The sequence below is a fragment of the Neolamprologus brichardi genome, chromosome 18 (assembly GCF_056152115.1).
Source record: "Neolamprologus brichardi isolate AB-2024 chromosome 18, ASM5615211v1, whole genome shotgun sequence".
NCBI lineage: Eukaryota > Metazoa > Chordata > Actinopteri > Cichliformes > Cichlidae > Neolamprologus > Neolamprologus brichardi.
In genome coordinates this window covers 25,692,388-25,708,343 of record NC_142121.1, presented here as the reverse complement: position 1 = coordinate 25,708,343, position 15,956 = coordinate 25,692,388, and the positions used below count along the sequence as shown (strand labels likewise).

Below are 15,956 nucleotides of genomic sequence, written 5' to 3'. Positions count from 1 at the left end.
TGTTTGCATTTCATTAGCTGAATTTACAAAAAAGTGCAAACATAACACAAATTGAGAGGCATAAAATTGTATTTTCATACTAACAAGGTGATTCCCAAAGTTAGCTTTGCCAAAAGCTTAGCATAGCTTAGCACTGTGTGCATCATGTCTTTTAAAAATTGAAGGAAACTGAGTAAGTGGAAGACAAAAGAAGCGGCAGACTAAAAAAAAAGCAGATGAATACCATCTTAAAGTCATGTCCTTAAGAAACTGTGAAAAAATCCAGCAAAGACCTGACATAGAACATGAGAGATGCATCTGGCCCTTCAGTTGATCCACCTATTATCAGCCAAAGCCTCATCAGAAATGGTCGAGGTGGAAGGCTGACTGTCAAGAAGCCATTCTTAAAGAAGCAAAATAGTGAGAAAAAGCTGAGGTACGCCAAATTTCAAAAGAACTGGACTGGCAATGGCTTTATTTTTCAGCATGATGCTGATCGCAAACATACTGCCCAGACAATATAAATATACCCCGATAGAAGAAACACAATGAAACACTATCAATCATGTGCTGGCCTTCACAGAGCCCAACAACAACACTACTGAATCAATGTGGGATCATCTTGATAGAAAACGGAATAAAAGGCAGCCAACGTCCTTCATCAAGTCTGGAGAACTATTAATGGAGACTACTTAAAGACATTACAGGAAAGCTGGCCCAAGAAAGTTCTGAAGAATAACAATATTTGGACATATTGATTTTCAAGCTTCTTACAATTGTCTGTTTCCCTGTTTCTTACTCTGTGCATCTCTATTTATTACTATACAATTTCTAGTATAACCACCATGCTGCAAATCACAGGTTAGCACAGATCACCATCACACATGTAGGAATTACTGAGTCTTTAAATTGAACATTCTTCTGCTTCATTGCAGCAGGACCTCACAAATACACAGACACCAGTGTGGCACAAGAAAAACCATATGCGCTTGGCCACTTTTGTGTATCCACACACATACTGCATCTCTGGTGCACAAGTGTGAGTCCCTGCAGGGAGCTGGGATGTCAACCCGACCTTTCAATCCATTGAAGAGGAACACTTTGTCTCATGCCAATGAGTAGATGACATGTCCAGCTGGCAGTGATTTAAAATGCATCAAACTCTTCCTAAAGCTTTTTCGCCGCTTTTCATCTGTTTGAACAAATCTTAGTTGTTTTGTCCTACTATCCCATTTTCTCCCCTGCTTGTCACTGAATTGAGAGGACAGGGTCAAAAACTAGAAAATAGGTCTGAGCAAAAGAAACACAAATTTAAAGCAACACATTTGATGTGAAGGAGAAAAAACCCAGAGACAAAAACATTTTAAGCTTGTGACAAAAGAGTGGCTTATATAAAAGCCTCTGGAACAAGTTTACGGTGCTTTCGAAGCTTTATTATTAGATTTATAACATAAAAGCAAGACCTAAGAATCTTCATCTATGTGTGTAATACATGACCTTTTGTGTTAACTCTTTGTCACATTTGTCTTATAATCTTTCATTGTGCTGCCAAGGATCTAATGTTTCTAGATGGCACTCCTACCATGCTGAGAGAGAGTACAGAGTGGATCATAAGCAGTGAAAAATAACCACAAGGGATGACATTATTCATGGAAGAAGTGTCATCTTATGCTCATGCAGTAGATAGAAAGCACTGCAGCACACAGCATGACTCTGCTCTGCTGGAATGCGAAAAGAGAGAAGTGGAGGTCTGTTTTCAAGTGGTATTTAGGTATCTTTACTTCAGGAACATTTTACTTGTAAAGCTAGATCCAATGGTGCATTAACCAGGACATTAAAACACATATACTTTTATGTCCTAATGCAGGTACAGCCTGATCCTTATATTTTTTAGATTTCCTTGCTTTTTAGATTTTACACACTCTTCTGTGTAAAATTACCATAAAAAAGTAGAGATGAAATGAACTGAAACAATGTTACAGAGAGGCTCTCGAAAGTCATGATAATATTAAAGTGAAGTGCTGAGGTGACTATAAAAATGAGCAGTACCAAAGTGATTCTTCATTCCTGTGTGCCTGCACTAACCATGCATAAATACATATTAATCCATCATGCTCACACAGCATTTCATTTACATTTGAAGATGTCTTCAGTAAGTCTAATAGCAGCCCACAGCCAGTTCAGTTTACTCATGGATGGCAAGTTCAATTTCTAGCTCAAGGTCTTACATTTATCCCAAACAAATTGGGTGGTGGTTGACGCAGCAGAGCTGGGAGTTTTTAAAGGCAGTCTGATATTGGAGCTATATATTAGCAAAATAGCACACATCAGACCATGGAAATGGGCTATTACCAATACTGGCTTTCATGACATGAAGTACTGTAAAGCCATTAGTGATGCGTTTAAAGTATTCATCCTTGACATCGTTGTACTGAGCCACAGTAATGAAACAAAAATTGCATTCAAAGAGAAAAGAAAAGAGTCTGGAACAACTTTCGAGAGAAGATCAGCTAAACTACAGCAGCAGTTTTCTGTAAGACAATTTCTCAAAGCTGAAAGCAATAAAGACCTGTCTATGCTCTCCATTTATGTGTGTTCTTCCAATGTCAATTTCATCACTGATCCAAGTACCTGTTGCATGTTTGTACAGACTGTATGCTCAGGAAAAACACAGGAAAAGCATGGGAAAATAAAGATTGTACATTAACACAAGTGGTGTTTCCTTTTTGCTTGATGAGCTGCTATAAACAAACAATGGCTCAGATTCTTGCTGTCATGTAGTCACAGTTTTTCATCTGTGAAAACGTGTCGACGTATCATTAACTGCATGCATGTGAATCTGCAGTCCAGACTAGCACACACACACATATACAAAGGAAATTAAAAGGGCTCACTTCTAAGCCAGGAAACAGGGACAGATTGCTGTTTTGATTATAATACTCAGTAGTTGATTTTGGAGGACATGTACATACACGCTGGGGTTTTTTTCCCAATGTTTGAGCAATTTCTCCACAGATTTAAGCAAATATTATTGTTGTCATATTCTAGAGTCACCACCTACTTCCTGATCAAGTTCACAGTATATCAATATATCTAATTATCTAATATATCACATGGCAGCAGTTCAGTGCATTTAAGTATGTAGGCATGGTCGAGACGACCTGCTGAAGTGCAGACAGGAAGAAAGGTGACTTTGAACATGGTGTGGTTGAGGGTGCCAGATGGGCTGGTCTGAGTTTTTCACAAACTGCTGATCTACTGGGATTTTCCCCACACATCCATCTCTGGGGTTTACATGTGTTGAAAAAAGAGAAAGAATAAAGTGAACAGCAGTTCTCTGGGTCAAAATTCCTTGTTGATGCCAGAGGTCAGAGGAGAATAGCCAGGCTGCTTTGAACTAACAGGGAGGCAACAGTAACTAAAACAACCACTTATTACAACAAAAGCATGCAGAAGAGCATCTTTGAATGTTCACACATGCAACCTTGATGCATGAGCTATAGCAGCAGAAGACCACACGTGGTGCCACTCCTGTCAGCTAAGAAGAGGAAATTGGGGCTATAGTTCTCACAGGCTCACTAATATTGGACAATAAAAGATTGAAAAAGTGTTGCCTGGTCTGACGAGTCTTGATTTCTGCTCTGATATTCAGGGTTAAAATGAACATGAAAACATCCTGGCTCGTATCTATAGGTCAGGCTGCTGGTAGTGTAATAATATGGGGGATATTTTCTTGGCACACTTCGGGCCTCTTAGTACCAACTGAGCATTGTTTAAATACCACAGCCTACCTGAGTATTGCTGCACTATGTCTATCCCTTAATCACCACAGAGTACCTATCTTCTGATGACTGCTTCCAGCAGGATAACACAGAGCTAAATATCAAACGACTGGCATGAAAAAGCAAGACAGTTAGTTGTCGAGCTCCTTAAAATGGTATGTTACGGCACAGAGAAAAAGTCAGTAGTTCACCAAAGTCAGTTGGATTCATGCTTTGCATGTCTAAAATTAAGTTAAAATCATTGTAATAGGCCTGGAGCCCAGACAAAAAACAGTGAACTGAACAACTGAGAGACAGACGCTGCCATCCCCAGACTCAGGCTTCCCTTTAATAAGGTTACATGTGTCAATGGCCACAATGTGCATGGCATCTTTGGCCACTTCCTGAGATCCATCTGCAGCCATTACAGAATTAGACTTCACATTATGGAAGACTAATTGACTTACTAGAAGAAACAGTCTTAAAGTCGATCTGTGTGTTTAGAGCATTGTATAAAATCTGATATGACAGTAATATAGAGACAGACACAAGAAACAAGATAGTGAGTTCCTGTAAATAACATTAGTGGAAAAGATTATTAACTTGTATCCATCCTGCTATTGAAATCAAAATATCTGTTGTGTTGTCTTCCCCTGGTCACTGAAGCTCATGAAAATATATTTCTACAGGGACACAACTGGATGATAATCTATATTTAATTTAAGTCCCAGCTCATATTGTAAGACACTGCGTTAGCGTGCCAGTATTGATCAGTTTAAGTCACGTCAAATCCATTTCTTTTCACTGTCTGTTTGATTACAGGTGAAAGACATCTTTCCTTTGGCGACAGTGGAAAAAAAAGGTGAGACTACCAAGAGGTGATAATAATGATAAGAAGAAGTATAAAAGCAGTATAAAATAAGAGGAGATAAAATGAAAAATGCAGAAAGGGATTAAAATGAAAAATGTCTAAGATGGTTTTTACTGATTCTGGAAGGCTTATTCTCTCATTCAGGACACTTTGAATCTGAGGAGCTCCTTTTAGATCTGAGACTTGGTAAAGCTCCTATCAGAGAATCCAGACTGGTTTAGAGTTCATGTGTCTATACAGGAGGAGCTGGCTTAAAATCTCACTCCAACACCGCCCGTCATCGGTGAGGAAAAATAGGATAATACAAAGATACAGTAATAAAGTATTACCTGAATGTGAAAACAGAAAAACGAATTCAAATTTAGAGCTAAGAAGAAGAAATTAAAAGGAGGGAGAGAAAGAGACTGACAAGAGAAAAGATAACAGAAAGGAGTGGCAGGCAGGAAGGTGGGGTGAGGGAGAAAGAGGGGCACTAAAGTGGTAAAAGAGAGGACAGGCACAGACAGACAGAAGAATAGACTGCTGCCTTTACAACCTTACAAATGTTTCCATTTATTCCCCTATTAAATTATTAAACTGGATTCCTATAGGATACACTGCCAGAATAACAGCGCTGAATCGAGGCAGCGCCACGTCTCTTGCAGTAAGAAAAGAGGCTTCTGAGTAGGCCAGGTTTTTAAAAATACATCCCTGGCATTAAAAAGAAACTGATTATCACTTACGCTGTCAAAATAAATTAGACTGAGTCTGTTAAAAAGATTTCTGATTACATTTGTTGGGGGGGAAAAGTTCTCAACTCTTCAAATTGTAAAATACTGTTTAAACTATACATTAAATCAGATTTAGTGCTGATTTAAATACATCGCTTCTTTTTTTTTGCCCCATCACCCTGATTCTTGCTTCATTAACAGAACAACAACAAAGACTTGTATCCAATTATTGTTAACTGGCTTCATGTTCATTTTACACAAATTAAGGAGCATACAAGAGCGTGTTATTCATATTCTCGCACAAAGGAGATTACACATTAATTACCCACCTTTGAGAAAACAGCAACGCTGAGACTCTCCCTGACACCACGAGATGTAGCACAATATTTAACACCGTCTTTTAACTCTTGCTTTCTCTAATGAGGCAGTTAAACAAATCATCTTATTTTACTGTTTTATAGCGATGTGTCCATGTGGGAAAGTGTTTATGATGCTGTTAGTTTAACAGTAAAAGCGGGCAGAGAATTAAAACTGTGGACTCAGAGCTTTTCAGCTTGGTTAGAAAGCGATAATTGCTTCAGCGTTGAACAGTGGATCTCATTATATCACACTTCTAACAGTAATTGATGGCAGCTTAATAGCTTAGATATGTAGGAGTTTATGTCTGCTAGTAATAACGCAGCATTAGCAGCTATCAAAGTCGATAGTGTGCCTGAAAATATCCACAAAGTTACATTACCTTTATGTATATAATAATAATACACTTAAAATACTTAATTTATTACTTTATTTTATTATTATGATAAAAGATAATGGACAATATTGTTCATATTTTGTATTTTTTTAGTTTTCATTTGATTATTTTTTCACTCCTTGAGGAAAATGATTAATCTTTTTTGATTAAAAGGCAACATTTATTGTTTCCCCCAACTCTGCAGAGGACTTCAGTGTCCTGCATCTCATTACTTTAGATTTACAGCATAAAACATTTGAAATATTTTGTTTTGGCTCAAACTAACTCAAACTAGCTCATGTGTACCTGCAGCTAATTAAAAAAGCCCTGTTAAAACACTACCTAGAGTAAACATCACACAAAGTTAACAATATTTTGGTTCAATTTCAATTAAATTCATTGTGCCGATTCGCAATACTCATCTCCAGAAACTTTATCCTGCGAAACACATTATAAGAAGAAATCATGAGCAAGTACCAGATGACTTTAGCATCTAGAAAGAGCCCCTTCATGAGCTCATGACACACCAACTCCGATTATAGTTCATTCAGCTGCGTATGTAATACAGCACTTGTTTGCTAACACGTTATCCAGCTATCTTTAGGCTTAAACTCAGCTTTTCTAGTTACACAAAGGTAATAGTGTCAAAACTGAAACGCTATTGATCTTTTCCTGCAGCTAAAAATAACAGGTCCAACATTATCTACACCAGTTCAACTGCTTATTCTAATCAGCCTATAGCGTGTCAACTATTCAATGCCTTCAGACACATAGAGATGGTCAAAACAACCAACTAATGTTCAAACTGAGGATCAGAATGAGAAAAGGGTGATTTAACAGACTCCGACCTTGGATAGCTGTTGGTGCCAGACGAGCTGGTCTGAGTATTTCACGAACTCCTGATCTACTGGGATTTTCTCAAACAACCGTCTTTATAGAGAATGGTATGAAAAAGAGTAACTATCCAGTTCTCTGGGTGAAGAAGCTTTGTTGATGCCAGAGGTCAGAGCAGATAGCCAGACAGCTTTGAGTTGATAGAAAGGCAACAGCAACTCAAATACCAATACAAGAGAATCTGCCAACACAACATGCCCAACCTTGCAGCAGACAGGTTGCTGTATAAAAAAACACACTGCGTGCCATTACGGCTTGCTTGAGCTAATGAGTTTGCTTCAGTATTCAGATGTTTGAGTCATAATTTGCTGTAAATAACATAAAATCCTGCCCTTTTCTTTCAGTGGTTTAGGCTGGTGGAAGTGTAATAGTGTGGAGGATGTTTTCTTGGACTTGGACTTAGGGTCTTTTAGTGCCCACTGAGCATCGTTTACATGCCACAGCCTACCTGAGAGCTGCTGACCATGTCCGTGCCTTTATGACCACAGTGTATCCATCCAGCAGGATAACGAATCATGTCACAAGGCTCAAATCAGCTGGTTTCAATATGGCAATATTAAGAGAAACAGCAACTGTGTGACTCTATCATGTCCATATGGACCAAAATCTGGGAAGTTTTCCAGCGCCTTGCCAGAAAGATCCAAACCAGTACTAGCAAGTGCTCAGCGAGTGTATTTTAACTTCTAACCTCTGCCCCCTCCTCTTCTCTGCTTTGACTATTGGACATGGCATTACTTTTAACTTCACATGTACATGAGAACCACAAAACATGCTCACTCTATTCAAAAGGCATGTCATAATATATACTAATACCTGATAGTCTTCATAGCCTCAGCCAGTCTTTAATCATTTGAAACTATTTGGAAATGATTGCTAGTGTTTCCCCTCTAGGAATATATACATATAGTTGCACTTCCTATAATAAGATTTCCCCATAGGTATAACATTCTCGGAAAGTATTCAAACCCAGAGGGACAATACACAAGCAAAATGCATTACTTGGTATGTAAATTAAGCAACTCAGACATTCATCAGTGGGTTCAGGAGACAGCTCTTGGAAACACAGACACATAAACGAATGCAAAAGTTAAATTCAGAGAAGGGAACAGCACCAGTAGATTAGACATAAGAAACTCCAATGCCGAAGAGACAACATGACTACATTAGGTCTATAAGTACTGTGAGCATCGACGGTGAGTTTTACAGTCCCACTGCTAAAGTGTGAGCTGCAGTTAGCAAGTACAAAGTAATTAGGCATATTGACTGCAGCATCTAAGCTGTGCACTCGGAGCAAAAGTGGGTCGTAGATGATCAACGCTTCATTTTCAGAGCATTAATTCTCCTCAGTTGCATTCTCTCAGGACCTTTCTGCCTTGTACAGTTAGATTTCCAGGCAATATTGTTGTTTTTTAGTATTGTTGATTTTTCCTTAACTCATTAAAACAGCCATAAACTCTGGTCTCCATCAACCAGGAAACATAAACTCCCCCACAACAGTAGTTGTGAATACAATTAGTTCACGGAAATATTGATCAGATTTAGCTGTCCCCACAATTCCATTAAGACGATGTGATGGTTGCTTTCAAGTCTTAACAGCAGTATGTGAGATACAGATGTGCCATAATTGCTCTGCAACACACAATCCCTTCTCTGTCTGCTGCTGACTTCATCAAAATGAACTGATACAGGGAACAAAGCCTCTGTGTTTAATTTTCTGCACACAATGCCTATAGGCATTCAAAAGAAACAACGGAAGCGTTGTGGTATTTGGACAGATGGTTGTGGGATTGGAAAATAAAATAAAATGATAAATTTAACTTGAAAATGATAATTTGAGATGAAAGGTTTCAATTTCTGGAGGATCTAAAAAGTTTGCAGGACCCTATGGAGAGATTATAGGGAGTGTGTAGGTGGGGTTATTTTGGAGTATTTTTGCTTCAAACAATTATAAAAGAGATAAATGAGATAAAATGTTGCTATGCTGCATTCATAACTTTTGCTTTGCCTGTACTAGAAAACCAGGGCACCCCTTTTCTTTACAGTGGACTGCTTCTGCTAGTCTTTCATTTATCTAGAGGAAGCAGAAGTTGCTATAAAGTTCAGGTGAACCTATGGAAAAACTGCAATGCTTCCTGGGCCTCATCACCCCCGTCTGCACCTGCAGACCTTCCATTATGGATGATGCAGCGAGGACCACATGTTACCCATTTGGGAAAGCTTGTTGTTTGGGCCTCATTCCTCCCCAGATAACCCTATGGCCCAACAACCTCCACTGTTATTTATTTTCATTGATTTATTTGGCTTTCAGCTGAATTGCATTTTACGTTCAACTGTTAGAGAGAGAGTTTACAAAGTTCAACGAATGTGATATTTCTAAAGTTAATGAGTAATCATGACATCAACACTGCCCAAATAATAAGTAATATAATTATAGGTAAACATGAATATGTATTTGTCATAACTGATGATTCCTAGTGTGCAAAACTAATGAAATAAAATATTATTCACTTTTCAAACAGAAAATAGAAACCACTGCTTTTCATGCTGGCAATATAATATTTACCAGTCTAACCACAAGAAGCAAAAAGGTACACCACAGACTGAAGGCCAGTCTTGACGGTAAAGACCCAAGGCATCAAATGACTATAAAAAGCATGGCACATAACATGCTAGGCACCGTAATCATTCAAACCCAAGCAAGCAAACCTTCAACTTCATGAAAGCAAGCCATCTGTCTGAAAGTTTCAGGGTATCTTGGATGTCAAAGCAGCTATCAAGCCAAATACCATCGAGCTCTGTGCCAAAAGGAAATGATCATCATTACAATTTAAGTTAACATTTGCTTAATGTTTTAGTTACTTTAAGCTGGGGCATTTCAGGACACTGCAGAAAAATAGATACTCAGGGGATCTCAAAATGCCAACTGTTTGCCTTTAGAGCACTTGGCATTCACTACAGGGAATATTAAGCCTCGCTAAAAGAAACTCAGTCTTCCTGCCTTCCAGACCCACACTCACTAATAAACCCTATTTGTTTTCTTTCTGGTTGCGCCTTGTTATTAATCATTTGTTGATTTACAGTATAATGAGAGAAGGAGGGAGCATGTGTTAAATAATCAACAAAGGCCGACTGATTAGTTTTTGCAGGAAAACAGAAAAGATGCAGCGCTCTGAGTGACAGCACACTGACGATTAGTTTCAAGGAGCGGGCCAAGGAAGAGGCACAGGGCAAGTATTGAAAAGTGAAAGTGGAGTGGAGGACAACAAAGAGATAACAGAGGAGGGGATGAGGACAGTGGTGGAAGGAGAAGGAGGGAGGAGGCGATATCTCCATTAACAGAAAGCAGCAGGAGACGAGAGGAGCCACAGTGAGGAGGAATGGATGGCAGTGTGACGGACCGGATTCAATTAGAAACAGTTCCACTTTTGCAGACTTTGGATTCATGTGATGATCAGCCAACATAAAGAGTCTACAGTTTGCACTTAGTTCAACACCCTTCAAATGCAACAATCTGCTAAACGTCAAAAAAAGTTAAATAAACATTTCACACCTTGACTGGCTGGAATGAATGATTCCTCCATCTGTTCAGGCCTAGATTTGCACATTCAATGGAACTTTTAAGCCTGCTTTCCACTGAAGGTGTGAAAAAACGTGTTTCAGCACTTTTAAATGTGGTGAACTGGTTACATTTTTCACTGTGAAAAAAAACCAAACAAAACCCCCCACACATGCGACAACAAGGCGAATACGAAATGCCAGCATATCACAGGAGTAAACTCATTTCATTTCCTGGTATTTCCTGGAAGCATCAAGTTTGCATTACCAAAATCACTCGCAGGAAGGTAATTCTCTTGTGAGTCTTTTGAAATCATGGGTTTCTGCTTTGTTGAGGTGTTTTGTGTTGCTGTCAGCAAGGCCATTTCCGTGCAGACATTTTCTGAAGTTGTGGGGTTGTTCTTTGAGGAAAATAGAGGCTGCTGATGCTTCCAAAAATGCACTGACTGACACAAAACAGGCCAAACCGTCTGGCCTCTCGTTCACATTTTGTTATGCTGAATAATAACTTTTATTTCATTTCTTAGAAATATTATAGAAAAAAAAGTGATAATAACAAATATACCAATGTGGTTTAACCTCAGTTATAGATGCCTGGGAAGAAAAAGAGTTACAGTTGTGAACTTATCCGAAAACCCAAACAAAATTATGATTATATCACATGTGCAGAACACTTTTATAATCAACTAGCAGGCTCCACTGTGCCATATAAGCTTACTGATCACCACAAACAAAGTCTCCCTGCTCTGCCTGGATAATCTGACATTTAAAACTCCGAGTGAATCCACTCATGAAAGTTGTACTCCGGCAGACATCTGTTTGGTTGCTGCTGCTCTCGTCCTTTTTAGTGCCGATTTACACCTTAGAGGCATCAGATGTGAGTCTGACTGTGTTGATTCTTGCCGTCTGTCTCAGATCTTTTGTCTGTCCCTGTCTGCTGCGGTAAATATGTCATCTAGAGCCATTTAACCGTGGCTTTACTTGGCTTGCCGTCTCTCATTCTCACTACCTGTCACTGTTATCAGGGAAAAGATGTGAACCGTCAGTCTGATCATTTTGTTTGGGGATTTTTCTTCCTGAGAAAGGTGAGGGCCACAAAACTAATATTTAACATACATTGGAAATCCATGTTTACAGGTGGTGACAGATTTTAAAAATAGGGCTGCCAAACATTAAAATTCTGAACAAACTTAGAATCATTTTCTGGGCTTGGAGCTTTGGAGCTTGAAGTTTCTAAAACCCTTCCCTGCATCCCTCAATTCAGAAACAAGAAACAACCCACATTTTTAATTAATCATTGACAATTAACTTTTTTTTTAAAATAAAAGGTCAGCACGATCACATGAGCAAACTTTAGTACTAGACTTTAATTTTACTCCATAAGCTTTTTTCCCATGGTCCCTCGCAGCCTACCTGTAGTGTAGTGGACCTGCACTCACACACCTTCCACTCACAGAACAATGCTGGTGTTAATTGTCCAAAAAGAAAATCTAGTGACAATGTCATTAATTTGGCAACAATGAAAAGAAGTAAATATTTGAATAGTCTAGCCCTAATGTGATTTAAGACCAAGAAAAACACAGCAGACAGCACTAAAGTGTTTCTTAAGGTTTTTAATTTAAAAACAAAGTGTACAACAGGAACTTAACTAGCCACCTTCAACCTGCTTCCTCGTGGCCTGTCAGTTCAGTTTCCTTTCGACAATCGCCAAAATCTACACGCCCACCAGAGGAATAATGGATTGAAAAGAGCAGGAAGTATGTTACATCTGTCCGGGCAGCAAGATGTCTGATTCAATTACAGCAAAAAAAATCTGTTCCAATAGTGCTCTAACAAGAGGGAGCAGGAAATTACTTCCACTGGTGTCCTCAATACAGCTCATAGAGCAGTGCAGTGACTACATGAGAAGGTCTGAAAGTGGTTAGTCTATTCCCTTTGTGTAAAAGATGAAAATACATCCTAAAGCTGCCACTTCCTATTCTTCTGTAAAGAGCATACAGTTATTTTTGGATTAAACAGTATAATGCACATCACATTACACATGCAGTTAATTATAAAATGATCTCCAGTGTAAATGTGAATATTTCTCCGGAGCTGCTGACTGCTCGCTGTTGTAATAAAAATTAAATTTGCTGTCACGAGTCATGTGGGTGCCATTAGAGCGATATAAAAAAAAAAGTGTCCACAAAGCATCCTTCTCAAGGAAACAACACGTTCCTGGGCTTAAGTTGAGACAGCCTTTTTTCTATAAGTTTATCCATCCATATTCAATCAGTTTGCAAAAATATGGGTGGAATTCCTTCAGAAGGCACATGTCAGCTTAAAGGACTTTAAATATAAAGGTGTAACATGTGGCTGGAAAATAGTTGCAAATCCATGTTATGGTACTGTGGATAAAAAGTGAGAAATCACCCCAGGGAGGTTAAAGTTGCTGGCAGAGGCACTTTTAAAGCGAGAGAAAAGCTTTAGTCATGGCTGAAGGGGCCTATAAGCCCCTCTGGAAAAGTACGAGTGTGAAAAACAGTTACTTTCCACAGAGGACTCATTTCGTACGCACAAATGTGCATGCCAACACACCAACACACAGTAACTTAACAAAACAGACTTAGTAAATACTGCACCACTGGGAAACAAGGGTTTAGAGCTTTTAAGTACAATTTTAGCACCATTTCTCAAGTCTTCTGGTCATAATTATGTGTAATGGTGTCTTTTTTTCAGCAAAGGACTAAAATAATCAGCGTGTAAAAATGTTTTTTCCTCCCTGTCTCATTGCTGAGCAGCACGCTGATGCTGAAAAACATAGAAAATGGACAGTGATTCAAACTAAGCTGTCAGCTTCTCTCTCTGTGTGCGAGTGTGTGGATTTTAATTTCACTTCTGCTGTCCTTTTTAAAACGTACACACCCTCATCATGGAAATTTGGGTCTTACATGCTGAAGACCTGTCATGATAATAAAATCAGTCTGGAGTTCACTGTTAAGTTAAGCAATACGTATTGGCCCTAATTTGGGGAAAAAATATGAGTGAAAGAGACAGATCAAAGTGTGGTGCGGTTAGTGCGTCTTCTAAGCTTGATTTGATCAAGCTTAGTACCACAGTGACTATAATGAACAAACACAGTTTTAAAATTCTCAGTGTTGAGGGACAAAATAGTAAAACTCATTCCATTTTATATGGGAAATACTAAGAGAGACATGCATTATAGTGATTTTACATTAAACTGACTGAAAAGTTATCCAACTTGCATTTCAAAGAAACGTTTCTGTCACTTCTGACTGATTCGTGTTTGCTTGGTTTCTTTCATTTGAGCAATAATCAGCCTACGCATTTGACCCCTGGGGCCTAACAGCTTGGGGGGGGAAATCATTTTATAGGCAGAATAATTACAGTCAGAGTTAATGCAAAGATGAAAGAGAGCACAGATTGCCCTGCTCAGGCCAAAAAATTTTCAACTTCAGCAAATAAATGAAGTCTTATTCTAAGCTTTAGGTGAGTGGAAAGGCTGGTGATGTGTTTAATATCTGTAAAGCTGTTTGGGTTTAAACTAAAAAAACAAGGCAAAATCCTTAGGTTATTGTCTAGATCAGTGGTTCTTAACCTTGTTGGAGGTACCGAACCCCACCAGTTTCATATGCGCATTCACTGAACCCCTCTTTAGTGAAAAATAAAATATGATTTTTTTCAAATTCAAGACATAGATATGTTTTTTATTGGTGCACAAAATGAGCCGTGCATGTCACGGTGGAGGCTCTGCTGAACCCCTGAGACCGACTCACCGAACCCCTAGGGTTCAATCGAACCCAGGTTAAGAACCACTGGTCTAGATCCTGAATTGATCTGGAGAGAAAAGTACTCTGAATCACTCCGACATATTCAAGTATTCACCCTCACATGATCCTGGTACAGTCTCCTCTAATAAATCACAAGTTCAAACAACACAGTCAGTGTCACATCCACACAGTCGCACATGCAATGCAGTCCTAACGTTTTCTAGACATTACCAGATGAAGGTACATGTCAAACAGTCCGATATGACTGTCTGTCTGAAGCACAGTAAATACGCAGGGAGTGACTGTGTGCCACCTCATATTGGCTCTAAATGCCAATACTGGCCAAAATACCTACAGTGGCAACACTACAAAACAGACTTCTGACAATGTCTCAACTTGGATCTGTAGACATTGTTGGATATTCACGTGTGAAGGAGACGTCAGTCAGCCATCTGACAGATACAGAGCATCCTGCCTCATCTAGTGAATGAGAATGAATGTTATGACCTAGAGAGACAGTCCACTTGGTGACTTCCTTATCATTAATCTGTAATGCACTTAAGCACATTTCAAAAATCAGTATAGTGCTGGGCATGTGTCCTGTAGCTACAAATGCTTGGTCATGTGTTGTGTGTTGGTGTTGCTATGGATATGCGATCCAAAAAGGTAAACAAAGGTGACCACCAAGACCAATACAGGTATATTTAATGATTTTATTTTTTTCTTGGAGAGGAAGTATTAAGTTTTAACCTGGTTTCAACTCTGTGCGTTTTTTATGTTCACTTCAGCACTACTTGTTTTCCAAAGGCCCATTTCTCCATGCTTTCATAATAAACACTGCAGATACTATGTGGAGCCATTAGCACTGGATTGAGGCGCACACTATTGGAAAACTATTTTCTTAATCTGTTAATAAATATTTTAGTATTTCCTTCACTCTCTGTCTCCCTCTCTTTTTATACTTGTACTTTATGCCTCCAGAATACAAACACACAGGCTAACTCACACAGCCTAAGGCTACATCCAAACCACCATGGTGGAAAGAACCTGGGGTGATGGCCTATTGACTGATAGAGTTCAAGCAGTCCATGTAACTCTTGGTGGTTAGCCAGTCATTTCAGCAACAGCCTTGGGCAAACTTCTACTACTGTGTGTGTGTGTGTGTGTGTGTGTGTGTGTGTGTGTGTGTGTGTGTGTGTGTGTGTGTGTGTGTGTAACCTGTGTTCTTTGCTGCAGACTGATGGAAAGCCCAGAAGATTGTGAGGGTGACTGGTAGGATGTATGACGCAGAAAAAATGGGCCAAAACCAAACAGCACAACAGACAGAACCTATTGTCTGCTCTGCATCAGAGTTTGGGTGAAAGGGGTGCTGCATTCATATATGTAATTACTATGTGTTAAATAAAAAGAGTATAAATTGTAAATGGGATTGAAGGAGAGCTTGATGAGTAAGTGGAACAGAGACCAAGAAAGAAAGGGACATAAAAATGAAAGTGAATGTACAGTAACTGCAAAGAGACGGAAAGATTGGAGGGTGGGGGGATTTGTTACGGACCAGAAGCTAGAGCAGCAGATAAATCACCACCACCTCAGGGCACCAGAAGGAGGGGAGGGAGTTCAGGCTATGCCTCATGTTTTTAGATGATCCAATAGATGATGCAAAATTTAATACACAATAAAATG

General features: G+C 39.1%; 1 protein-coding gene across 1 annotated transcript in view; it reads right to left on the bottom strand.

Annotated features, from left to right (window-relative positions):
• The window catches only part of clstn2a (calsyntenin 2a), a 149,122-nt gene that overhangs the window by 73,882 nt on the left and 59,284 nt on the right, over nt 1–15,956 (bottom strand). The gene's annotated exons all lie outside the window — the stretch shown is intronic.